The following is a 27,251-nucleotide window of genomic DNA, read 5'->3' on the forward strand; positions in this document are numbered from 1 at the left end:
GTACTTGGGTGCATGGCTTCAGGGAGAAACCAAGACTAAGAATTTAGAATTTATCAGGCTACAGATGGTATAATTGAGTAACCGCTATCTAAAATTCTTGGGACCTTAGTGGTTTAGGTTTAGAGACTTTAGTTTTTATATCTGCAAATACAAAATGAGAAAATGTGTAGGTGCAAATAAGAACCAAAAATTTGTTTCATATGTTCTGTCTGTCATCTATCTATCTATCTATCTATCTATCTATCTATCTATCTATCTATCATCTATTATCCATATACCAGTGGTAATTTTATTAGATTTAAAAATAATTCCATGCATGAACCAAAGTTTTCTAGAATACATTTTTCCACTTCTACAAATATGAAATTTGAACACATTTGGAGCCCAGGATTTTGCATTGGGTGTTTTCCTTCTGAATAAATATCCATAAGATGGGTTGTAGGAAAGGTACACGCTAGTACCGGAGCTACTGATTCTGAACTGCACCTGTACATTGTCCAGCTGTTCCTTTGCTGTGCTTAGTTGCTCATCCATAAAGGACTACTGAGGTTGTAAGTTAAATTACCTCATTACTTGTAAACTTCTTAAAAACAATCTGTTTCAATGAACATTGTAGAAATCTATTACCTCTGGATATATTGGATAATATTTTTAAAACATTAAAATATTTTATATTTTCCTTTTAAAATTTTTACTATATTGGTAGAAAGGAAATACAAAGCATAATTTTATTAAAATATGAGAAATTATACTTTATTTTTCACAATTATAGCAAGAACATTTACTTATATTACTAGACAAGACAAAAAGAAAAAAAAGCTTTTAGCTTATATCTCATCATATGGAAGAATGTTACCTCTTACAAAAAATGAATTTATTCAATCTTTAAAAACATAAGATATTCTAATAAAAATCTATTTGAAGAAATACTATTAGAAATTGATAATAAACCTATCACACATCCCATAATGGTTAATTTATCAGTAGATGTTGAAATAAGCCATTGTTTCTCTTAGAAAGCAAGGATGGTTTCTGTCTCCAGAGTAAGCAGTAAAGATTAAGATAAATGGAAACTTGAACGACATAAATATTGACATCTTGGGCGAGGACTACTGTCATTTTAAGTGTTCCATAGATGTGATCTCCAAATCCTATGAAAAGAGTCTTATTTTTAAATGCTAGTCTAAAACTGAAAATACCATCAATACAAAGATTGTTTCACCAGATACTTTATCCCACCCTTCAGAATTTCTGTTGGCTTTGGCAGGTGGTTTTAAATATGCTAGCCTTAACCTTAAGGTAGAAGGTGACAGTACCTTAGCTGCCGCAAGTACTAAGGTTCTTCGCTTTCATCTCTTGTCTAGATGTGGTGGTGGTGTGTGTGTGTGTGTGTGTGTGTGTGTGTGTGTGTGTGTGTGTGTGTGTGAGAGAGAGAGAGAGAGAATTTAAATGCATCTTGAAGTGGAATACCTTTAGTTGCATGTCTTGCCTTGTACAATAAAATTGAAGCTGCTTTTATGTAAGAAATGGGTGAATGGTTATTTGTCAGATAACTATCCATTTTTTGATGCAATAAATTCTATTAATAAGTAATAAATGCCAATAACAATAGTAGACACTATTATTTGTTATGAATTGTTTATTTATTAAGCTATTCAAGCTACACAATAGCAGAATGAAGCAGACTCTATTATTGCTAACCTTTTCATAGGTGACAAAACTGTATAGAATTAATAAGTAATCTGAGAAAATGCCACCCAAGTGATGCTGATGATGTGAGACATGAGAATTCTTGCCTAAACCCATTACAAAGCACCACAATGTATACTTGGTGAATTCTTCCTATGGATTGCAACATGTATGAAGCGGTTTGATGGTAGTCAAGCGAAATTATGAGAAAGAGAATGTTACCCCAGCTCAGCATGTCCTGAAGTTCCTCTTGAAGATTTTATGTAAAATTAAGAGACATTTTTAAGGAATGGATATCTTTTTGCATTGAATTTTTAGTTTTTAAATTTTCTTGATCATCAGTGTTTATGTCTCATCACTTCTTTCCCCCTTCCTCCCTTTCTCCTACTTTCCTTTCTCCTAAACCATCATGGAAACATTTTTTTATCACCAATGCTTTCTGCTCAGAGAATAGCAGACCTTCTTGAGGCTCACAGACAGACTAATAATCTCCCCCAAATCCTTTCAAGACTTGGATATTTCTGCTGATCATTAATGCATGGTAGCTCATACTGTCTCGGGCAAGGAAGCATATAAAAATCAATGCAAGGATTCAGTTAATTAATAAACTGATATACAGATTCATTCACACTGATATTTTCACATGGAATGAAGAATATAGGTTGTGAAATTGTCTGCCATGTCTGTGAATTAAAAACAATACATCTTCAACTGATTGGATATTAAAAAATTAATTCAGTCTCACCTCATCTAAAGTTGTTTTAGTTGTGTCAGAAACTGTATGGAATCCAAATGCTTCATCCAGAAAGGTGCTTAAACCACCATCCCAAGAGAACACAGGGATGGACCTATGGATCCATCCATATATGTAGCAGAGGATGGTCTTGTTGGGCAACAGTGGGAGGAGCGACCCTTGGTCCTGCCAAGTCTTGATGCCCCAGTGTAGAGAAATGCCAGGGCAGGGAGGTGGGAGGGAGTAGGTGGGTGGGTGAGGGAGCATTCTCAAAGAGGTAGGGATGGGGATGGGATAGTGGGTTTTAGGAGGGGAAACCAGGAAATGGGATAACATTTAAAATGTAAATAAAAATGCAATTTCAGAAAGAAAAGAAAGGTACTTAAGCTCTCAGATCAGATCTCCTCTCTAACAATTAGGTGCATAAAGAATTTAGTGTTTCCTGTCCATGCTGCCTTACAATGCCTGCCAAAAAGGGCTATATCCACTGTAACTGTGAACTAAAATAGCCCTTTTCTTTCCTGAGTTGCTTTTATTGGTTATCTTATCATATAATGAGAAAAGGCTAATAGGTCTTTCTACAAACTTTGTGACACCTCCTTAATATCAAGACCTACTTTCTTCTCACTGCCACATCTGGACTTAGCAATCTCAGCTTCTTCCAGAAATGCCAGGACATTTTCTAAATCTTAACCCCCTGTCACATTTGTTATTCCAAATTTCTCTGGAATTAAAAGAGTGAAAATTTCTTTCTTGTCTTTTATCCCTGGGCTACTTATAAATAAACTGTGGAGTGTATCGAATTCCATTTTATTAGCATCAATATTTCAAACCAATTTTGCCATGAAATCATATTTTGTGTGAAGAAAGCTCCATGTTAACTACTCTAGGTTTATTGGTCTCAATGATGTTAATAAATTCATTCTAAACAGATGATTTGCTTTCTGACTTTGAGGGAAGAAACATTTACAGAGAGGGGCACACATACATATAAACTGTATGTATCCTAATGTTCTTAGGAAGGGTATATATAACATAACCATACTTCTTTAGTGACTCTGGTATTGTGTAACATCTATCTGTCAATAGAACCGTACAATATATAATGAACAAGCTCTGGTGAGATTTGCTGCTGTCATCATGTGGTGTGATGGAGCGTGTGGAAATTGAATTCAGTTTGACCACAGGTATGGTATGAATGTAAATAGAAAAGAGAGGAGCTACGGTATTGTATATGTTTAGTGAGCATGATTGACTGTAATTGTAAATGCTCTGAACGGGACCATTTATATAAGAGATATAAAAACTTAACCATTACATGGTTTTACTTTATTCTTGAAAAAATATCTAAGAATACTTAAAATTAAGACACCAGAAGGATGCTAAGGAAGACCTTTTGTTACTGCTAGTGGTTTGTTTTACTGCTGTTCAAAAATATTTTCAGATTACCAAGTGAATTTGCTCTGCTATGTTTAATAGAGAAACAGGGCAGCAAGTTCAGGGAGGTTCCCAATGGAGAGAGAAAGTTAAAAGTAGAAAAAAATGTAATTCCAAATACCTGGCTTTCTAGCCTGAAAAATCTCAGAAAAGATCATTCTTTCTCTGTTAGGAATAGATATTCTTGCTAAAACTTGAAATAATGATACTATTATTTCTAGAGACCGTGCAGGTCTCCACTGAGTTTGTTATCAACAAACATCAATTTAAAAGACATCCCTTTCCTTTACCTTTACACTAAATTTGGTTCCAATCTTGTTTAAAAATTTTCAGTATTCTATTTATGTGTAAACCTGCCCTAAGAGAATGTATTTTTCAAATATTTTCCTTGAAGTGTTTGTTTATGTTCATATATTCAACGTCAAAAATAAAATATTCTATGTTGAAAGTACTGAATATTGAGCTATGAATGTGTCAATAAGGTCTTTTGTCAGCAGACAAACTGGCCAACTTATTCCATGTTTGCCTGTATGGATATTTTCAACATCAGGTCATATACCAGGCTTGGCATGCAACAGCTTCTCAATCTAATAGAAAAAAGAAAGAAAAAAGAAAGAAAGAAAGAAAGAGAGAAAGAAAGAAAGAATAAAAAGAGAGGGAAAAAGTTGTAAGATGCCCATGAGATTTGGAGCAAGGCAAGAAATATAAATGGCTTGGAGTGACGCCCAGTTTAATTGATAGATTGGCTGCATTCAAGAGGTTTGAACGTTGGTGTAAGGTTTCTATATTAGCACATCTATTGTTGTTTCCCTTGTGCAGCTCTCATTTATGTAGCCAAATAGATGAGACTTAGGGATGTAGCTTCTCTGACATTTCTCAGGAGACAGTCTCACAGAAAATTTACTGTTCTTTTGACTCTTACAGTCTTCCTTCCTGTTTTCCACTTGGATCCCTGATTATATGCAGAAGCTGTTTTGTTGACATTTCAGTCGGACCTGAGATCTCAATTGACAGGCAAAAGAGGAATGCTGGGGAATGGTCTTTTGCAGGAAAGAACACACCAATTGGTTGTCTAGTAGAAAATGGTCAGCCCTGATTCCACACATGTAACTGACATTATACTGACTGAACAGATTTATATATTTAGAAACACACACATGCATATGCACATGCACATGCACACATACAATTAAAGAAAATGATGTCATGAAATTCAATGAGAATGAGTTGGATACTTTGATTGGTATGTGCGTGTTACATGATATGATAGCTGGTCTGTTTCCCTTGTTAAAACTTTTATACCTTGGTTCAGAACACCCACTCTGATTTACACTAACTGTGTTTAAGCACTACTTTCTAGCTAGGTAATTTTGATAGTTACTAAATGCTGTTTTTTGTTGTTTATTCTGGTACAGGGAATTGAAGTCAAGATATCATATACAACAGAAGCAGTATACCACTCAGTATATTTCTGGTTTTTTTTTTTTTTTGATCTTAAATATCAAACATTGGGAGTGAGTTGAATAGGAAAGTGGAATGAACAACTGTCATTATTTCTAGAGTTATCAGATATTTAAAGGATATTATTTCTTTTCAAGTTATGCTAAAACAAACACAACCCTAGCCCATAAGTATATGTTGATGTTTTATGGGGTGGAAGGAAGAAGGGACAATGCAGAAGTAAATATATTAACATGAAAGGGTTTGTGGGTTCTGAGGAAAGAACTGGAATGTGGGAACAAGGACAGCATCAAGGTATTGGTCACGTGCAGAAATGATGCCATAGGCCTTGGCAGAACCTGGAGGTGAAAGACGACAGAGCTAAGAGAGATGTGCACCTGTGTTGCAGAGAGCTGATTTCTAATGGAGCCAGACTTTGTATTAGAGTGATGTTCTGTCCACATTCATGAGCATTTTAGCAAGCCTGAGCAGAGTTTGAATCAATACATTTTGTTTTAGAATTTTCTAATCTGCTTTTTCATATGTACCTAAGTTTTAGCATTTGATTGTGACTAATTCCACCTGGCATTAAAAGAACTTTGGATCCTTCCAGTTTTCATCTGTGCCCAGAGCTGGGCCTGTGCCACAGCTCTCCATACCCAATCCTCTCCAGAGCGATCTGGTCTTCCAAGAGTACTGACACGCCTGAGAGCAAAGGTGAGACCACCACTTCTGCTCAAATACCTGGCCCAAGACCAGAGCCCTCAGGATACCAAGGAACGAAGAAACCAAGGAACCAAGGAACCAAGGAACAGCCAGGGACAGGTTCTTTAGTTTCTATCTGCACCCCAGAGATGATCTTGTGCTGCAGCTCTAAATAACCAAATTCTGCACTGAGAGAACTTGTCTCCCACGAGTGCTGACACACAGGCTTACATGAGAGACATGCCACAGAGAGAGCAAGACCAGTTAACACCAGAGATAACCAGATGGTGAGAGGCAAGTGAAAGAGTATAAGCAACAGAAACCAGGGCTACTTGGCATCACCAGAACCCAGTTCTCCCACCACAGCAAGCCCTGGATATAAGAAAAGCAACATTCTGATTTAAAACCACATCTCATGATGATGATAAAGGACTTTGAGAAAGACATAAATAACTCCCTAAAGAAATACATGACAATACAGGTAAACAAGAAGTCCTTAAAGATGATACACAAAATTTGCTTAAAGAATTACAGGAAAGCACAACCAAATAAGTGAGGAAATTGAACAAAATCATTCAAGATCTAAAAATGGAAATAGAGGGTTGGGGATTTAGCTCAGTGGTAGAGCGCTTGCCTAGCAAGTGCAAGGTCCTGGGTTCGGTCCCCAGCTCCGAAAAAAAAAAAAGAAAAAAAGAAAAGAAAGAAAATAAAAATGGAAATAAAAACAATAAAGAAGTAACAAAAAGAGACAATTCTTGAGATAGAAAAACCTCAGAAAAAGAACAGCAATCATAGACATTGGCATTACCAACAGGATACAAGAGACAGAAGAGAGAATCTCAGGGGCAGAAGATGCCATAGAAAATATTGACCCAACAGTTAATGAAAATGCAAAAAGCTCCTAACCCAAAACATCCAGGAAATCCAGAACAAAATGAGAAGACCAAACCTAAGGATTATAGGTATAGAAGAGAGTGAGGATTTCCAATTTAAAGGGACAGTAAATACTTTCAACAAAATTATAGAAGAAAAGTTCCCTAAACTAAAGAAAGGGACACCCATATACATACAGGAAGCCTATAGAGCTATAAATAGATTGGACCAGAAAAGAAATTCCTCCAGTCACATAACAGACAAAATACCAAATGCACAAAACAACTATTAAAAGCAGCAAGGGAAACATGTCAAGTAACATAGCAGACCTTTCGGAGTTATACCAGACTTCTTACCAGAAACTTGGAAAGCAAGAAGATCCAGGGTAGAAGTCATACAGACCCTAAGAGAACACAAATGCCAGCCCAGTCTACAATACCCAGCAAAACTCTCAATTAACATAGATGTAGAAAACAAGATTTCCTTGACAATACCAACTTTACATAATATCTTTCTCCAAATCCAGCACTGCAATGGATGGTAGACGGAAAACTTCAACATAAAGAGAAAAACTAGACCCTAGAAAAATCAAGGAAGTAAACTTCCTCAAGAAACCCACAAGAAGATAGCCAAACAAACATAACTCTACCTCTAAGAACAAAAATAATAGGAACAACAATCACTTTTCTTTAATATCTATTATCAATGAACTCAATTCCCCAATAAATAGACTAACAGACCAGATAAAGAAACAGGACCCAGCATTTTGCTGCTAACAGGAAAATCACCTCAGAGTAAAAGGCTGAAAAACGATTTTCAAAGCGAATGATCATAAGAGACAAGCTGGAGTAGACATTCTAATATAGAATAATATTGACTTTCAACCAAAAGTTATCAAAAAGATAAGGAAGGACACTTCATACTCATCAAAGAAAAATCTATCAAGTTGAACTCTCAATTCTGAATATCTATGCTCCAAATGCAAAGGCCCCTACATTCGAAAAAGAAACTTTACGAAAGCCCAAGGCATAGTGGGAGACTTCAATCCTCCATTCTCATCAATGGACAGATCAGAGAAACTAACAGAAGTTATGAACCAAATACATTTAAAAGATATCTATAGAACATTTCATCCTAAAACAAAAGAATATATCTTCTTCTCAGCACGTCATGATACCTTCTCCAAAACAGAGCATACAATGAATCCCCAAACAGGCCTCAACAGATACAAGAAGATTGGAAAAATACCATATCCTATCAGATCATGGTGGACTAAGGTTGGTCTTCAATAACAACAAAAGCAACAGAAAGCCCATATACATATCGGAGCTGAACTATGCTCTACTCAATGAAAACTTGGTCAAGAAATATAGAAAGAAATTAAAGACTTTTAGAATTTAATGAAAATAAAAGCACGACATAGCCAAACTTATGGGACACAATGAAAGCAGTGCTAAGAGAGGAAAACTCATAGCTCTGAGTGCCTCCAAAAAGAAATTGGAGAGAGCATACACTAACAGCTTGACAGCACACCTGAAAGTTCTAGAGCAAAAAGAAGCAAATATACTCAAAAGGAGTAGAAGGCAGGAAATAATCAAACTCAGAGCTGAAATCAACCAAGTAGACATGGAAAGCTTTGTGCAAAGAATCAACATAAGCAGGCTCTTTGAGAAAATCAACAAGATAGATACACCCTTAGCCAGACTAACCAGAGAGCACAGAGAGCGTCTCCAAATTAACAGAATCAGAAATGAAAAGGGAGACATAATAATTGAATCTGAATTAAAAAAGTCATCAGATCCTACTACAAAAGCCTATATTTGACAAAACTGGAAAAGCTGGATGAAATGGACAATTTTGTGGACAGATACCAGGTTCCAAAATTAAATCAGGATCAGATAAACCATCTAAACAGTCCCATAACTGCTAAAGAAATGGAAGCAGTCATTAAAATTCTCCCAACCAATAAATAACCCAGGACCGGATGGGTTTAGTACAGAAATCTTCAAGAACTTCAAAGAAGACCTAGTGTCAATACACTTCAAACTATTCCACAAAACAGAAACAGAAGGAACACTACCCAAGTTTTTCTGTGAAGACACAATTACACTTATACCTAAGCCACACAAAACCCAACAAAGAAAGAGAACTTCAGACCAGTTTCTCTTATGAGTATTGATGGAAAAATTCTCAATAAATTTCTCACAAACGAAATCCAAGAACACATCAAAATTATCATCCATCATGATAAAGTAGGTTTCATCCCAGAGATGCAGGGAGGGTTCAATACATAAAATTGATTAACATGGTACGTTACCTTGATAAACAAACAAACAAAAAAAACCCCATATGAACATTTTATTAGATGCTGAAAAAGCATCTGACAAAATTCAACACCCCTTCATGTTAAAAGTCTTGGAAATATCATGAATTCAAGGCCTGTATGTTAGCATAGTGAAAGCAATATAAAGCAAACCAGTAGCCAACATCAAACTAAATGGAGAGAAACTTGAACAATACCATTAAAACCAGGGACTAGACAAGGCTGCCCACTCTCCCCCTATCTATTCAATATTGTACTCAAAGTCCTAGACAGAGCAATCAGACAACAAATGGGATACAAATTGGAAAGGAAGAAGTCAAAATATTACTATTTGCCAATGATATGATAGTATACTTAAGTGACCCCAAAATTCCACCAGAGAACTCTTACATCTGATAAACAACTTCAGCAAAATGGTTGGATATAAAATTAACTCAAACGAATCAGTACCCTTCTTCTAATCAATGGATAAATGGGTTGAAAAACAAATTAGGGAAACAACATTATTCACAATAATTACAAACAATATAAAATATCTTGGGGTGACAATACCAACCAAGTGAAAGATATGTATGACAAGAACGTCAAGTCTCTGAAGAAAGAAATCGAAAAAGACCTCAGAAGATGGAAAGATCTCCCATACTCATGGACTAACAGAATTAATATAGTAAAACTGGCCACTTGCTGAAAGCAATCTGCAGATTCAATGCAATCCCCATTAAAATTCCAACTCAATTCTTTGTAGAGTTAGAAAGAGCACTTTTCAAATTCATTTGGAAAACAACAACAAAAACCTAGAGTAGTGAAAGCTATTCACAACAATAAAAGAATATCTGGGGGAATTCACCATCCCTGACCTCAAGCTGTACTACAGAGGAACAGTGATGAAAAATGTATGGTATTGGTACAGAGATGGACTGGTAGATCAATGGAATAGAAGATCCAGAAAAGAACCCACACAGCTATGGTCCCTTGTTCTTTGACAAAGAAACTAAAACCATACAGTGGAAAAAAGACAGTATTTTCAACAAATGTTGCTGGCTCTACTGGTGGCCAGCATGTAGAAGAATGCAAATTGATCCATTCTCATCTTTCTGTACAAAGTTCAAGTCCAAGTGGATCAAGGACCTCCATATAAAACCAGAATCACTGAAACTAATAGAAGAGAAAATGGGGAAAAGACTGAAACACATGGGCACAGGGGAAGATTTTCTGAATAGAACACCAATGGCTTATGCTGTAAGATCAAGAATCAAGAAATGGGACCTCATAAAATTGCAAAGTTTCTCTAAGACACTATCAGCAGGATAAAAAGGCCAATAACAGTTTGGGCAAAGATCGTTACCAATCCGGTATCTTATAGAGAGCTAATATCCAATATATACAAAGAACTCAGTAGCTAGACTTCAGAGAACCAAATAACCCTATTAAAAATGGGGTACAGTGTTCAGGAGGCAGAGGCCGGTCGATTCTTGTGAGTTGGAGCCAGTATATTCTACATGGCAAGTGCTAGGCCAGCCGAAGTTATATCACCAGACCCTGTCTTAAAACAGCGAAAGAAAGAAGAAAGGAGGAAAAAAGAACGATCCACGTCCTGTGGTGTTTCAAACACCACATCTGGAGGCTGAAGTGGGAGCGTTAACCTAAGGTTGAGGTCAGCTTCGGACATGAAGGAGACCCTCAAAAATTTATTGCAATTATTCATTTTGCTGTAAAGCAACTCTACAGCCGTTACTCACGTTCACAGATTCCATGGTTTTCCATTTTCTTATGGCTTTGATTTCTTTTTCTTGGTCCTTGGATCTGGTTTGGGCTTGGTTGACTGAGGCTTGGGCTGTGTACCCAAACTGCTTTCAGAAATGTCTGAGTCATGCGATTCAATCAGAGAACTGTGGGGATGTGGAGGGGTGTCAGGGATGCGGCACTAAGGACTCTTATTGGGGAAAATGGTTAGCAGGATTTCCTTTTCTCTCAAGAGAACAGGGCAGACTTGGGAGGGCGTTTTCTGTGTCGGTTCTTGTTTTCCTTATTTATGGAAGACACAGATGCTGTTGTCCGTCCAAATATGTGGCTTTTCAGTGATGGGATCACCACTGAGCATCTTTCAAACTCAATGTCAGTCTCCAGCTTCTCCCAGACTTGCTTTCAGTGGATGGGAGTGTACCAGGCGATGGCCTCACCGTTGGGCTTGCACAAGATGGTCGTGCAGTCCCGACTGGATTGGAACCTGCTCTGTTCCTCCCAAACGAAGTCCGTTGGCTGCTGTGGCTTTGCCTCCAAAGCTGCTGCCCACACGGTCACCGTGCAACTGGCCTGCATTGTGATGTGGGAATCGGTACAGGGAGACTGCGTGTCTGTTCACGTTTTGCTGGAGGATGTAGTTTCCAATCTCCACTTCCTTCTCATTGCAGGAGTTAACAAGCCTCACAAAGAAACCCTTGACATTTACCTCAGCTATTTTAATGTCTCCAAGAGAACTTGATACAAACTGGCCAACTTCCTCAGGAATCATAGAAAGGTGGTTGCTCATGTCCTCTGCTTGAGATATATGCGATGTGAGCTTCTTCGAGTCTCCAAACAAGGAAAGGAAATAATCCTCACCATCCCCCAGAACGTAGTTATCCAAGTCAGAGCTCGGTTGGGGCTGCTTCTTTAGAGACATGAGGCTTGTGCCTGTAAAGGTACAGAGTAGAATCTTGACATCTGCCTCCATGTTCTCTCCACGGTTTGTGTATGCTCTTGTGTGCCTGTGTGCATATATATGCCTGCTTATTTTGCAGCCATAGGCATACAATGGCAGGCATGATAAGGTAAGAGGAAAACCTGCATTAATGGATAAGTTTCCTCATTATTTCATGTAGGGTCTAGGGCTAGAATTCCATTTACAAGGCTTTCAGGTAAATACCTTTAGTTACTGAATTATTTCACCAGCACTAGAATATACCTTAAACATTTATTATATACAGTTAGACCAATAGACTTTTCAGTCATTCTATATACTTATATTACTTCAGGCTGGAACATAGAAGAGAAATTAAAAGCTCCCTTGTGACTTGGTGTTTTGAGATGATCAAAATAGATTGTTTTCTATTTTTAATTCCCAACGTTTAAGCTCTCTGTTTTTACTTTGTATAAAACAATGGTTAAACTTCTAATTATAATAATTTCTATTTATCCTTTGAATTCCTTCAGATTTTGTCTCATGCATTTGTAAGCCTTTTTTAGGTGTAGGCAAATTTAAATTTTTTTGCTCTTATCATCTCAGTATTTTGTTTCTAATGGCTTAACCTGTATTTATTTTTATTTATCCTGTTTGAGATCTGTTGAGTGTATTGAATCTATATGTTAGCCTTTAGGTAATCTTGGGAAGTTGTAAGACATCTTTCAATCTGTTGCCTCTAGATTTTATTAAGCTGACCAGACTTAGTGATTGTATGTTTCAGGTCTGCTGTTTCTATTGGTTTCACTTTATATTTTTATTTTTATGGTTTTCATGTAGGAGTGTGGCGCCTTTACTTATCAGAACATGGGTTTAATGTGTGTTTTAAAGTTGCCATGATTGTAACATTTATATTGTATTAGGATGATATGTTCCAATCTTCTTTTCCTTTGAAAGCCATAGGGGTTTTGTTAAATTCTTTGAGTAATTAATGATTTTGTATAGTTTTCTAATTATTTTCGAACTTTAGTGTAGAAGACTAAATCTTATTTCAATGCAATGGGATGGAAGTTTGTTTGTGTTTGATCATGAAACAGATCCAAATAGCAGTAGATCACAAATCATTTCTTTAAACGTGGTTCAGTATTTATGAATTTTTTCATATAATTTTAATGTGCAGTTAGGTGTCGAGTCTCAGATCTCAGAAATGTTTCACCCAGAAGTAAAAGCTTAGAACAACTGGTGTACTGTATATGGTCAGATCCCCTTGAACAGTTCCAGGCTCAGCTCAGGGCTTATACATCACTTATTAGAATCACTTTTTAAAGTTCCCATTGGTCCAAAACCACCCAGAGTTTCTTATTTTCAGGGACTTGACATGAATATATGGTAGAAAGCAATGGCTTCAGTTTTGCTGGTTTGCCAAATACCTGAGGTATTTAAGTGGGGGTAGGAAGATGAGAGATGGGAAGAAAGGAAACAGTTTTACTATTTCATTTTGTACTACAATTTAGTGACCTAAGAAAAGATTTTATAATCTGTAATTTTTAGGACATTCAGAGAAAAATAACATATTGTTGTTGTTATCACTGTCTTGGAATCTGGAGTAGAAGAAAGAAAAAAGCAAGTAAGCAAAGATTGAGCTTGTTTTGGGATTACTATCTTACTGGTGTTTTTGTAACATTTGTGCTACCCTGAAGTTCAGATTGGAACAAAAAAAAAAAAAGAAAGAAAAAGCTCCTTTCTGGCTGAGTGGTACTTTGAGCTGCTCTAGAGATTGTTTTCTGATTTTCTTTCCAACATTAGGGAAAGGTTGGAGAGCACACTACTTACTAGATTTTTACTAGAACTGGAATTTGAATTAACTTCAAACAGGAATCTAGGAAAACAAATAATGGTAAGAAAAAATATTGAAGAAATTGTTGAATTAAAAAGAGGAGTTTCTGGCTTGCATGCGGTGTGAGACAACACACAACCACAAACCTGTCTGAGTCAAAAATGTATACTTGGTAGATAGAATGTCTTAATAAACAAGCTTAGCTGGGAACGAATCTGAAATGATCTAAAATGAGCTTGGGTCTTATTTATGGAACATGCATCTGATGCAAGGAAACAATCACAGACTCTTTAATCAGATGCCCATCTGAAAAACTGGAGCAACTGCTATTGGCTGTCCTCTGCTCATTACCTGTAAGATCGTTCTGAGTCTACAACTTTTCCTCCATCAGGAAAGAGATAGCTTTCGTGTATGTAACTCTCTTACACCTTGCACAGCCATTAAAATATAAGTAGTTACACTGCTTTTCCTCTGATTTCAAGGTGGATAAAGAAAATGCAACAAGAACAATAATTAAAAAATAAAAAAATAATCCCAATACTAGAACAAGACTGGATTCTGATTTATCATGGTGAAGAATAGAGGAGAATGAGCTTCCCCAATAACTATTGGCAACTCAGTGATACAAATAGAAACTACAGTCTGTCTGTTAACCCACTGACCTATATATTCGCATATAGATGACACTCACATGGTGTCATCTGCTGCATGCATGCATGTGCAAACACACACACACACATACACACATACACACACACACACACACAAACACACACACACATGAATAAATAAATAAATGCAAAAGCCTTAGAAACCAGTACAAAAATTTGGCTACTGAATAATGATTTGTAATACCAAAGAACATTATTTAGTTTTGTTGCAGGAAACACAGTAAAAGATAGCAATTTTCACTAATGTTAATTTGTAAGTGTCTTAAAGATATTTGGCTCATTAAGTCCCAATAGGTTGATGTATATGTTAAAAGGAAAATGACATGTAATAAAGAATCTATAGCCGTATTAATTAATCCTGACAAAGCTCTTAATCTTTGCCCCAAAGGAGGCTCATTCAAGCTAGAGATCCAGAGCCAAGGACAAGAAAGAGATTTTCTTCTTTATGATATTACAAAAAACAAACAAACAAAAAACCTCAATGTAATCTCCCTGATGTTAGTGGTGTATAAAAGGAATTTTGTTTTTATATTCTATACTTCATTGTTGTTCCTGCACTTTTCTTCCTTTGTAGTTTCTAATTTTGCCGACTCTGTCTCTGCTTTTGCTGAACTCCATTCCCATCTCCTGAAAGTATTAAAGTTTCAAGTGTCCTTTCTCTTGGCAGGTGACTACTGCCTCAACGCCTTGCCTTTTGTCTCTGCTGGTTCTTAGTGAAGGCAAGCTTAGTCTATTTTTATTTTATTCACCTTTCTTGGTCTTCTCTGGTAGGTTAGCTTCTGCATTTTAGGGATAAAATAAACTGTAAGATTATGCTAGTACTTACAGGTTTATTTCTGTATGGTTAGTATAATGGCATACTAGAAATATTAGATTTGTCAATTGCTCAATGTAAAATCATTTATCAGCTTGCCTGGAATCACTCACTGTCATTCTCTTCATGTTTGTACTCATTAATTGTGGGGTCTATGTTTTCCATATATGTTTGAATTATAATCACATATGAGTGAAGACTATCACAGGAACTTGGATTAAAATGAGTTAAAAGATAAAATGGCATGACAATTAGAAAAGAAATAAATTGTCTCCAGTGTCCAAATTCTTAACTTCTATCAGAATCAGTGGCTGTTTACCAGAATTAATTTCTTTTTAATATTTTATGCTAAAGTATAAGTTCGGCTTTGCTTTGGGCTTCCACACACAGGTTAGAAATGATGAAGCATTGCAATTTCAATAAAATTTAAAATCAATGTTCTACATTGAGGTTCATTGGAGAACAACAACTCCTAATATAGTCAGCAATGAGTCACCAATCAAACAGAGACAGATGTTGTCATTTTAGTGTGGTGCTTTGCTCAGTGCACCAGCACAACTACCACCACCAACAACAACAACAATGCCGCCGCCACCAGAACCGCCATCACCACCAACACCAACACCACCAACACTACCAACACCACCACCACCTACACCAACACCACCAACACTACCAACACCACCACCACCACCACCAACAACAACGCCACCACCACCACCACCACCACCACTAACAACAACAACAACAACGCCACCACCACCACCACCACCACCACCACCACCACCACCACCACCACCACCACCACCATCACCACCACCACCACCAATACCACCACCATCAACAACAAAAAGTACTGAGTGCTGAATGCACATATATAGGTACACAGGCATGCCTATTCACCAGCTCCTACTTCTTCCAAGTATAATCGCTGTGTTTGCAGCTCTTAATTGATACACTCAGGTTCAACTATTACCTGTCCTTTGCCATTATAAGTGCTCAGTGAAAACTGATTTTCCCAACAGCAACAAAAGTTGTAGAGATTAGGAACTTACATTAAGACTTGGATTACCTTGGTTTTATTTCCAGCGCTGCTATGTATTAAGCTTAATAGTATACAGCAAGTAGATTTCCTTTGATCTCATTTCTCTTGGTTTTTTTTTTTTGCTTCCTTTATTTTTTTGAGGTTAAAACATGATTACATCATTTTCTCCTTCCCTTTCTTTTCTACAAGCTCTCCCATGTACATACAGTTCTTTGCTTTTTCTCAAATTCTTGTTACATTTCAATGATTATTGTTGAGTGATGTGTGTGTGTGTGTGTATATATATATATATATATATATATATATATATATATATATATATATAAAAGTCTCTGTTCATGACATAGTCGTGTGTGTGACATGAATATTTCTGTTTTTACAAATAATTGAAAAATACTTTTTGTAATTTGACTTTTCACTTTAAGAGTAATATATATGGAGCAATGGTCCTGCAGAGGTATCCATATTTGGTTTTGCCTCCTTTCAATTAGTAAACATAAGATTAAAGAAAAAAATGCATTTAGAAAAGCAAATTTAGAAGCACCTTCCTATAATTTACTTTTCCAGAGGACAATTTGTCTCAGCCTTGCAACACAGTTATCAAGAGTATTATACCTAGATCAGACAATCTCCCACTTCTTCCTTTTTTACTTCTCTTAAGGGTTTCTATTTGGTTATATTTTATCTATCTATCTATCTATCTATCTATCTATCTATCTATCTATCTATCTATCTAACATCTATTGTTTGATTAAATTTTCTTACAGATAATCAAATGGTGGGAGCCCTTTGTTTCTGGACTATAGGCTGAATGATTAACCAAGGCTTTGTTAATTACTTTATTTTTCTTTGAGACAAAGTTTTTTTTTCTGTAGCCCAGGTTGTCCTATAACTGATTAGTGTAGGCTGGCTTAGAATTCATGGTAATCTCACTGTCTTAAGGACAATTATTGTACAGTTATCAAAATGGCTTGTAATGAGGAATATTAATGTGTCAGTCAAAACACTTTAGGAGATCTTAGGAAAGAACTTTCTCATGATACAGTAATTTATTATTAAAGTGGTATGATTTTGAGAGATAAAGGCAATACCATTAATACATTTTCTACTGGAGAATTCTTGGGTTATATAGTGATATCTTACCTCAAAACCACATTTTTCCCTGTATTGAAGCAAAATCAGGATATTTGGTCATAGTACTAATGAGAAAACCTCATTTTCTAAAGTGCCATCAAATATTAAGATGTTTAATCTTTTAAAAACAGGAAGCAACTATTATAAAAATACTCACCACATGTTCAAACTGTTCTGACTACATCACTACCAAGGATGCCAGGAGGGCAACTTCTGAGATTTTACTTAGAATCAGGATGCTTTAATTCCACCACTGCCTTTAACCTTGGTTTAACAAAGTCTGAATTAAGTTTTCTTTCTGTTTTAGCATTTTTATTGCTGTGATGAAACATCATGGTTAAAAGCAACTTGGGGGAGAAAAGATTTTAAAATAAGATTTTAAAATAAAAGATAAGTAAAATAAATATTTTACTTATATTTTCATATTATAGTTTACTTTTGAAAGAACTCAGGGCAGAAACTCAATCAGGGCAGCAGTCTGGAGACAGGAGAAGATAGAGAGGCCATGGAGCAGTGATGATCGCTGGCTTGCTCCCCATGGCTTATTAAATCTGCTTTCTTATAGGACACATGGTCACCAGCTCAGGAGTGATACCACTCACAATGGATGAGACCTACCCCGTTAATCATTGTTTAAAAATGTCCTGAAAGCTTGCCTGTCTACACCCATTCTTAACGAGATATTTTCTCAATTGGAATTCCCTCCTTTCAGATGACTCTAGCTTGTGTCAAGTTGACATAAACTAGTCAGCACACATCCTATAAAATATATTTGCCCATATTCTTGAATCTTGAAATATTTATTATTTAAGTCTACACAGTCATGATGTCTGATGTCTGATCTTTGATATTTGATCAGGTGTCTGGATGAAGCAGCAGGATAAGGGTGGTATAGGTGAAGAGAGAAGAAACTTGTGGCTATCTGTAGAGTAGTAATCAATGCATGTTTGATTTAGTGTGTGTGTGTGTCTGTGTGTGTGTGTGTGTATGTGTGTGTGTGTTTTGTGTATGTGTGGTCTCTCAAGTAATTTACAGCATCCTTAAGACATGGCACATGTTCTGCAAGGGAATCTGAACCTGTCTGCCATCTCTTTTGATATTAATGGTCAAAACTCATTGCTTGGTTTGTTCATCCTGTCTGATATCTTTCTTCTTTACGAAGGAAGGGGGGATAAAGAAAAGATGGTTGGATGGAAGAAGCAATTTTCTGACATTTTCAAATCTTTGAAAAATATAGTAAAATCATATTCATCATCATTTCACACTCCCTTGTCCCTCTTTTCACTCAGTTTTCTCAAGTAAGTCCCTTCATGCATTTCTTTAAATATGCCCTTTTGGTTAAGCCTTACTCTGATGTCATGCTCCAGCTTTTAGGCATGCCTATATCACTCATCCAGTACACGTTCCAGTATCCTATCAATCATGCTATAAATAGAGATTAAATAGTACTGCTAGAATCACTCACCATTCCCATGCTAATCTAGAGAGCCAGCCCACCTTTGTCATGACCTAGACAACTCACCATAGTGGAAAAAATACTAAGACTTCAAACAACAACCAATTTTAGCCAGACTTCATGGAGGTGAATCCATAAATATCCCTTCATTATTGTTTTTAATCTATGTGATATTCATTTCTTTATCTATAAAATATTAAGGTCTGATTATTTTGTCTGTTTAAATATGTTTGTGTCTAAAACTCCATCCATATTTGAGCTATATTCCCACTGACAGCAAGAAGCTTATCCTTTTTTAGCAGTGCTTCATGTACTCTAGGACCTTGGATGTAGAGTGGTTGAAACTCTCAACAGTGTTAAGAGCCTTTAGCTGGAGATCCAGCTATGTTCTTATTGGGTTGTGTGATTTCTAACAAGCCATCAAGTGCACTAAATGCACTAAATGCTTGTGAGAAAATACTTAAAAGTGTTTACACCAAGATGAGAAGAATCTCACCTTGGTTAGTTTTTCTTTGTTTTGCCTCTTACCTTGTCAAAGAAAGTCTCCAAAGAAGATTTGTAAGTATCACAATCCATTATTCACTACCTGTGTGAAATCTACAGAATAAAAAGAAAGAAAACATAAATTGGAAGTGAGAATCATATTTAAAGATGAGACCTTTGTCCTTTTGCTTTTCTGTTTTCTCTATGACTTTCTGGGGTTCATGTTTGGATCTTGCATTCAGCTTATGAAGCCTAGATGATTGATTGTATTTCCAGTGGTCGGATGCTTTGCTGTAAGCTGTGGTTACATCCTGGAAAATCAGAGTAATCGAATTTGAAGATACTGATGTGCATACTCAAGTAAGATCCTAGCTCTTGGCAGTTTCATCTAGGTCAAGCCCTCATAAATTAAGTGATGCTTCCCGTTAAGTCTGTAGATTTATTGGAGGCCTGACATTGCCTTTCTACTTCTTCAGCTCAGCCAGGCAGCATCTTATCTACTTTAAAGCTAACGTTTTGTAGTACTTGGCAATCCATTTATTAAGGCAGAAAATAATTTCTGAGAACACTGAAAAAAACCAGAAAAATGATCTTTAAATACATGTTTCAGAAATTGTGTAACAATATTTGTTTATTAGAATTTCTTTTTATGAAAAGTTAACACAAAGTTTTCCAAAAGCCTTAAGTCAACAGCAGCTTCAAAACAGAAAAATGATATGTTCACTTTTACTAGGCTTTATTTGTTCATCTACTATTCTAAATTGCTTATGAAATATATACTGTGTGTTGGAAAAAGGCAATATACACATTATCAGCTTGGAACTTCATAGAGGTATACATATATCTGCATTCTGGTTTATAACAACCTAAGTCAAGTGTAAAACATAATGTATCATCTTTACTTTTGATGATTGTTTTGCTTAAAGAATTGACAAAAACAAACTACATGTTGAAAACCCTCTATAAAACAATACTAGTTGGCAAGAACTTGACATCTTAATTTATACCTTACACATGGTTGTCATGATTTTGAAACTCTAAAAATTAATATAGGTGGTACTTCAGTCAATAGGTATTTGTTGATCTCAATCTTTGTTTTTTTCACCAATAAGGATGAAGCTAAAAACATCAAGATTGGCATAATTATAAGGGACTTTTGGGGCTAAATGATCATGTCTGTATTATTAATCCCCTATTCATAAAATAAGACTTTATTAAACACTCATAAAAATTCATAACTTTTACAGAATGAAAGAGAGTGAAAAGCACAGAGGGAGTCATGACAGACACAAAACATCTATGAGGCTGTAGATAAGAGATTGCGCCTCAAGGGGATGTTGGTTGAGGTGAATTTTATAGAAAAATCTTGGAAAACCATATAAGAAATGGACATCATTAAAGTACAAAGTGAACCTTACTCAGAAACATAGTGAAGTCAGTCAGACTCCCAACCAATTATTCTCTCATAGAGAGATAGTCTTGATGGAAGTGTCGTTAGTCAATGGTAAGTACAGCAGTAGACGGGCTCTAATCTTATCGTGACTTACATTCCACAGAAAATCCAAGGAAAGGGCTAAGAGCACCAAGACTATTTTCTGTGGAAGGAACTTTCACTAATTAAACATTGGACTCTTTAGAGCTGGATTAAATTACCCAACGTGAAGTGAGAGCTACAGTTGTCAACCAGCAAGAAGTTGGACTGACTGACTGCTGAGTGGCATCATTCCTGTTATTATTATTTTTTAATGATCACATCTATTTCTTTGATTGTGTGTTGGCGAGAGGGGTTCTGGGGTGGAGGTCAGAGAATAACTTATGGGAACTGATTCCTCCTACCAAGGGAAGGAAACCTGGTTACTAGGTTTAGCAGCAAGAACATTTACTGTTGATCTGCTGACACCTTCATTCCTGTCTTAAAACTGTTATAAGGTACTTTATGCTGATAGAATTTGGAGTTATTGGTATTAATAAGGAGCCTATCTTAATTAGGATTTCTATTTCTGTGAAGAGGAACAATGACCATATCAACTCTTATAAAGTAAACATTTAATTGGAGCTGGCATATAGTCTCAGAGGCTTAGTCCATTACCATCATGGCGGGATGCATTGTTGCATGGAGGAGACATGGAACTGGAGAAGGAACTGAGAGTTCTATATCTGGATTGGCAGGCAGCAAGAAGAGAAGTTGCCACAATGGTTGTGGCTTGAACATATGAGAATTCAAAACCTGGCCTCATTACACACTTCCTCCATCAAAGCCACAACTATACCATTAGAGCCATACCTCGTAATAGTGCTACTCATATATGGACCCACAGGAGGCATTCATTGAAACTATTACAGAGCCCTGGCTTTGTTTCTTAGTCATTGCTTTGTTATGTGAGACATTACCTACTATGAAGACCTGCTGTCTGTGGAATTCTAATGCACATGGGTAGGTAAGAGGAAGTTTTGAGATGGGGTTTCACATTGCAGCCCTTGCTAGGCTTGAACTTGCAACAACCTTCCTTCTTCAACCTTCTGAATGTCATTTGATTATAAGCTATATGCTTTATGTCAGTTCTGCTACCTCAACATAAATTATCTCAATGTAAATTCTGTGTAAGTAGTTGTATATTGCATTTCCGTTTGCTTCTTGAGTTGCTGGAATCAAACTAAGAATTTTATATATGGTGGACAAGTACTATATCACTGAACTACACCCCAACTCAATAATTCCTTCACTTGGTCAAAAATAAGCAAAAAGAACTCCTTAGAGAGTTCCAATAAGAGATGAGAGAGTGTAAAGTGAAGGCTGAGTTAGTCCATAGGAAGAATGTTAAAGATTCAAATGAAAATAAATGGGGTAAGGTAGAAAGTTTGCTGCAGGGAAGAGCTCTGCCTGCTCTTGCAGAGTCCCAAAGTTTGATTCCCATTTCTCATAGGACTCACATAGTCACTAATGATCAGCAATAACTGCTATTCCAGGGAAACTGATTCTCTACTGGCCTCTGTGAGGACTGAACCCAAGTGGTTCATTTTTTATTGGATATTTTCTTTATTTACATTCCAAATGTACTCCAGAAACCCCAAAGCACATTCCCCCTCCCCCTGCTTCTATGAGGGCAGAACACTTTTTATCCAGGCAACATAGCAACACACATTAAACAAACAAACAGATATATAAATGAACAAATAAATAGAATTAGAATGACCATAACTAAATAATAACAATACACACACACACACACACACACACACACACACACACACACACACACACATCAGGGGGTCATGTGATCATGTGGTGACTTGGCATATAAAGATGCTTCCTCTAACCAGACCTGAGTTCCATCCCTAGGATGTCCATGGAGAACGTAGAAAACTTCCTCCTGAAGGTTGCTCTCAGATATCCACACTTGTGCCCCCTAAAAATAAATGTAAAAAGAATCAATTGAAATCAAATCTTTATTTGTATTAAGATAGAAGCCAAAGACATTGATCTAGCTGATCTGTGTGCTGAGATGAAGTTGCTTAGGCCTAAGATACCTACAAATGTTAAGAGTATGTAGTAGGGTCTTGTAGGAGAGTTGGCTTGTGCTCTATGTAAACTTCCTGACTCATGGCGGTACTTGCCTTGAATGAAGCTCTCCTGCCATTCCTGGCTGCACTGATTTAGGAAGACATAAAGCTTGGTCCTAAGAGGTTACCAGGTAGATTTTTCTTCATTTTTGAAAGCTACAGTACCAGCAAAACAATTAAGAAAAACAGTAATATTCAACGTTTACACACAATAGACTCAAAGCCATCTGGAACATGATTTGTTTCTCTTGGCTGTCTAAAGCCAAACAAATCCAAATTTCTATTGTCAGATACTTGTGTCTTCTAATTACAAGTGCTTATATGGAAAGTTAATTTATGTGGGTTTAATTTATTTAGATTTACATTTGACTCTTTAAAATGTTCCTTCCAAAAGTTGTCTACAACTGTTTGAGCATGTAAAGTCTTTTGAAAAAAATGAAAATATTCCTTTTGCCAATTCAGAGTAAATGTAGAAAACATAAAGTTTGGTTTTTAACTTAGTAGTTTCTAAACATCAAAAATCATGTTATCTGTCCAACAGTATACAACCACCAAATTGAGATAGAACTCCAAAGTAGGCCATCTGGCTTCTCTCATGTCTGAGCCATTTTGCCTGTGCCCAAAGTAGATTTGGGGTAATTAATAAATTCAAGATGAAAATACCAATACTCCAAAAATCACTCAAATGAGATGAAACTAAACACTGTATGTCAGTTTCATGCTGGTAAAATTCAGTCACTTAAGCACTTACTAAACATTTTTTGCAGTTCTAACATTTATTTATATATTTTGTTTGTTTGTTGGGACAGAATTTCATCTATTACCTGCTACTGGCTTCAAACTCATGATGGTCCTCCTCCATCAACTTCCAAATTTCTGAATTTACAGGATTGAGCCACCACTCTTTTTGTTTCTCTGGCATTGAAGCTGCAACCTCATTTCTCTCTGTGTATACCTGTAGATATTTATTCACTTTTTTGAAAATTAAAAGTAGATGCTTCTCTCATCCTGACCACAGTCTACCTTTCCTCCATTGCTCCCAACTTCCCCTCTGCTCTCTCCCAGATCCACTCCCTAGCCTTTTTTCTTAAGAAAAGAGTATGCCTCCAAAAGACAACACCCAAACTGGACAAAACAAGTACAGTAAGACATATAGAGCTCATATAGAGCTTGAGCAAGGCAACCCAATAGGAGGAAGATGCCCAAGAGCAGGCAAAAGAGTCAGAGATATACCTGTTCCACTGTTAGGAGTCCTACACAATACTAAACTAACAAACATAATGCATATACAGAGGACCTGATGCAGACCCATTGGAGGTCTCCTGTTTGCTTCAAAGGGCCATGTTTACCTGGTGTCCTCCATCCTTTCTGACTCCTATGTTCTTTCCCGCTTATTTTCAGTTGGGTTTCCGAATTTCATTTTGAGATAGCATCCTATTATCTCAGGATGGCTTTAAACTCAGATAGCTGAGGATGGCTTGACCTTTCCATCCTTGACCTGTGGATTATTGGCAATATAGATGTATGTTGCTATGACCAATTTATGAGATACTAGAATTTGAAGATAGAACGCGTTTTGGTTTTGTTAATTTTCTTTGTTTTTTTCATGCAAGGCAAGCTGTTTACCAAGTGAAGTACGTTACCAATCATAAATGCCTACTTCTTTTGAAAGGACATGGTAGTTACGCTAATCTAAAAATTGTATTAATTGTTATGCTTACTCTGAAATATAAGGACAAATGAAAACCTTAAAGAAGTGACTATTTAAAGCCTGATTATTGTCCCAAACTTTCTTGCAATCTTTTTTCCCCTCATTCTTACCATGTACAAAAGCTAACATGCATTGAACCATTGTTAGCATAAATAACATTTTTACATTTACTCATTGTGTATGCATGCATGTTTTTGTGCACATACTTACGAGGTTATGATCCATTTGTGAAGATTAAAGGACAACTAGCCAGAGTAAGTTCTTTCTTTTTACAATATAGGTTCCAGAGGCTGAACTCAAGTTGTCAAGTGTGATAATTGCTAAATCAGCTCACCCATCCCAGTGACCGATATAAGTATACCCATTGAACAGACAGAGAGTGAGAATTCCAAATCTATCTACTTGCAGCCTAACTTATTGTCATCCTTCGTTTTCAAGAAGTCAAGTAAATTACCAGACTCTGAAGTAGAAACTTAGATGTTTGAGATTCCTGTAACATAGTTTCACTTATCGTCCAGAAAATTATGGATCTTTAGAAGGAAAATGGGGCAGTGGGTTTCCAGTGAAATATGCAGAAACAGTTCCTCAGTTAAAGAACAGAGATCAAAGGTCCATGAAACCAAGAATTTTAGGAAGAAAATCAATGTTTGCATTGCTTATAAGAAAATGCCTTTATGTGCAATGTATTGACAATGGATGATTATAGATTACACCTAAATATTTTCACTGAATAAAATTAATCTTTTCCATTATGGTCACTTGATAATGGACTGTAAATTCCATATAATTAAAATAATTTTGTTTTCTTCATGTAAATGCCCCTCTGGTTCACTGAAGAGTAAGCACAATGATCTGACAAAGAATCAGTCTTGTTGAATTCATTATCTGCCAGTTTACCTGAAACTGAACTGAGCAACGAAAGGGATTTTAGTCACCAGACTGTTGACTTCTGAATCAACCATGGTTGAGGGTGTAGAGTTAGATCTTCAAAGGCAGAATGTGAAATAGGCTTCAGGGAATGTTAAGATGTTGACACTTCCCACTAGCATAAAAGATAGAGTGGAATGTGACAATTCTTAAGCAACACAGATAATGCAGGTACCCCAAAGGGCTTCATTCTTTGAAGCTGAATTTACTTTCTTCCCAGTAATTATATGTAGTAAAATAAACTCACAATCTCAAGTCTAAGATATATCAGCAATCTGTGCTCATGTTGTTCTTTCTTTGATTTCATGTAACTTGTCATTATACTTTGAATCATGGCGCATTGTATTATTGAGGAAAAACGGATTACATGTAAGTCCAAACTTCTGACTATTCTAACTAGAACACAATAAAGTTGCTGGCTGTCTTGAAAGTACATTTTCTGATAAAGTAAACAAATGCATGGGTATACTGAATTGTTTTATTACTTATTTTGTTTTGATTTTAAAATATACCTTTAATTGAGGCAGAATTAAATTGCTTTCTGTCTCTCCTTTATCCTTCCAGACTCCCCACACTCTATTTTTATCCCTGACAACACTCCTCCTAAGATCAATAGTCTCTTTTCCTCTTATTTTATCACACACACACACACACACACACACACACACACACACACACACACGCACACACGCACACACACACTCTTATACTCACCCCGCCAACACACACACACAGGTTACATGTTTATATAGCATTGTGTGTGTGTGTGTGTGTGTGTGTGTGTGTGTGTGTGTGTGTGTGTATGGTTTCAGGACTGATCACTCATTCTGCTCTGGACAACCAATAAGGGGGCTCATCCTTGAAAGGGTAAATTCTCCTTCACCCAGCATTCATTGGTTGCCTGGAGTTCTTTGCCTAAGGGTAAGATCACAAGAAATTTCCTCATTGAAAACTAACATGTCCATTTATACAGCTATTGTCCCTTTCTTGTTGATGCATTCATTTCTAAGGAGAGATTGTTTTATTGTAGACTTTCTGGTAGTCTATTTGCAATCTTCCCATCTTTTCTTGCATGATGTTTCATGATCTTTAGATTGCAGATGCCTTGTTGCAAAAGGAACATCCAATTTATAATAAGAATGAAATATACATTTCAATAAAAGGTAAAAAAATTTTTTTCTTACGAAACTAAGACCTTGACTTAACAAATTGCACCACTTATTAAAAGTTATTAAGTGACTTATAACTGCAACAAAGAAAACAACATATATGATACCATTTCACCCACCAGCCCATTTGACACCAGCAACTTTGAGTTCCAGGACCACTTGCAAAACTCAGTGACCCCTTAACAAATTTCTCAAGATTGATAGAAAGAATTTTTAAGTTTGCAAAAAACATTAATTAATCACTTAGCAATGGCAGTAGCCAGACAAAGGAATATTAAAAACAATCTTATCCCAGATGCTTAGATCCACTCAGGAAAACACAAATGACATAAATAACCAAAAATGTGCCTTGTCAGCCAATTAACAATATATTACTTAATATATTAGTAATATTTTGTGGGAAAAGCAATTTACCTAAGTGTAACACAATGATTTCAAAACAACAATTTTAAATATGCTGAAGGAACTTGAAGAGGTTATGAACAAATGCTTGAATGAGAACCAACCAACCAAAACACAAACAGTTGAATGAAATAATAAAAATAATTCAAGATATTAAGATGTAATTTATTAAAGAGATAGAA

General features: G+C 36.2%; 1 pseudogene; it reads right to left on the minus strand.

Moving 5' to 3' along the window:
* Nucleotides 1-10,382: 10,382 nt before the first annotated feature.
* Lmntd1-ps1 (lamin tail domain containing 1, pseudogene 1) lies at nt 10,383-11,926 on the minus strand (annotated as a pseudogene).
* Between the last annotated feature and the right edge of the window lie 15,325 nt (nt 11,927-27,251).

Source organism: Rattus norvegicus, chromosome 5 (genome assembly GCF_036323735.1).
Source record: "Rattus norvegicus strain BN/NHsdMcwi chromosome 5, GRCr8, whole genome shotgun sequence".
Classification (NCBI taxonomy): domain Eukaryota; kingdom Metazoa; phylum Chordata; class Mammalia; order Rodentia; family Muridae; genus Rattus; species Rattus norvegicus.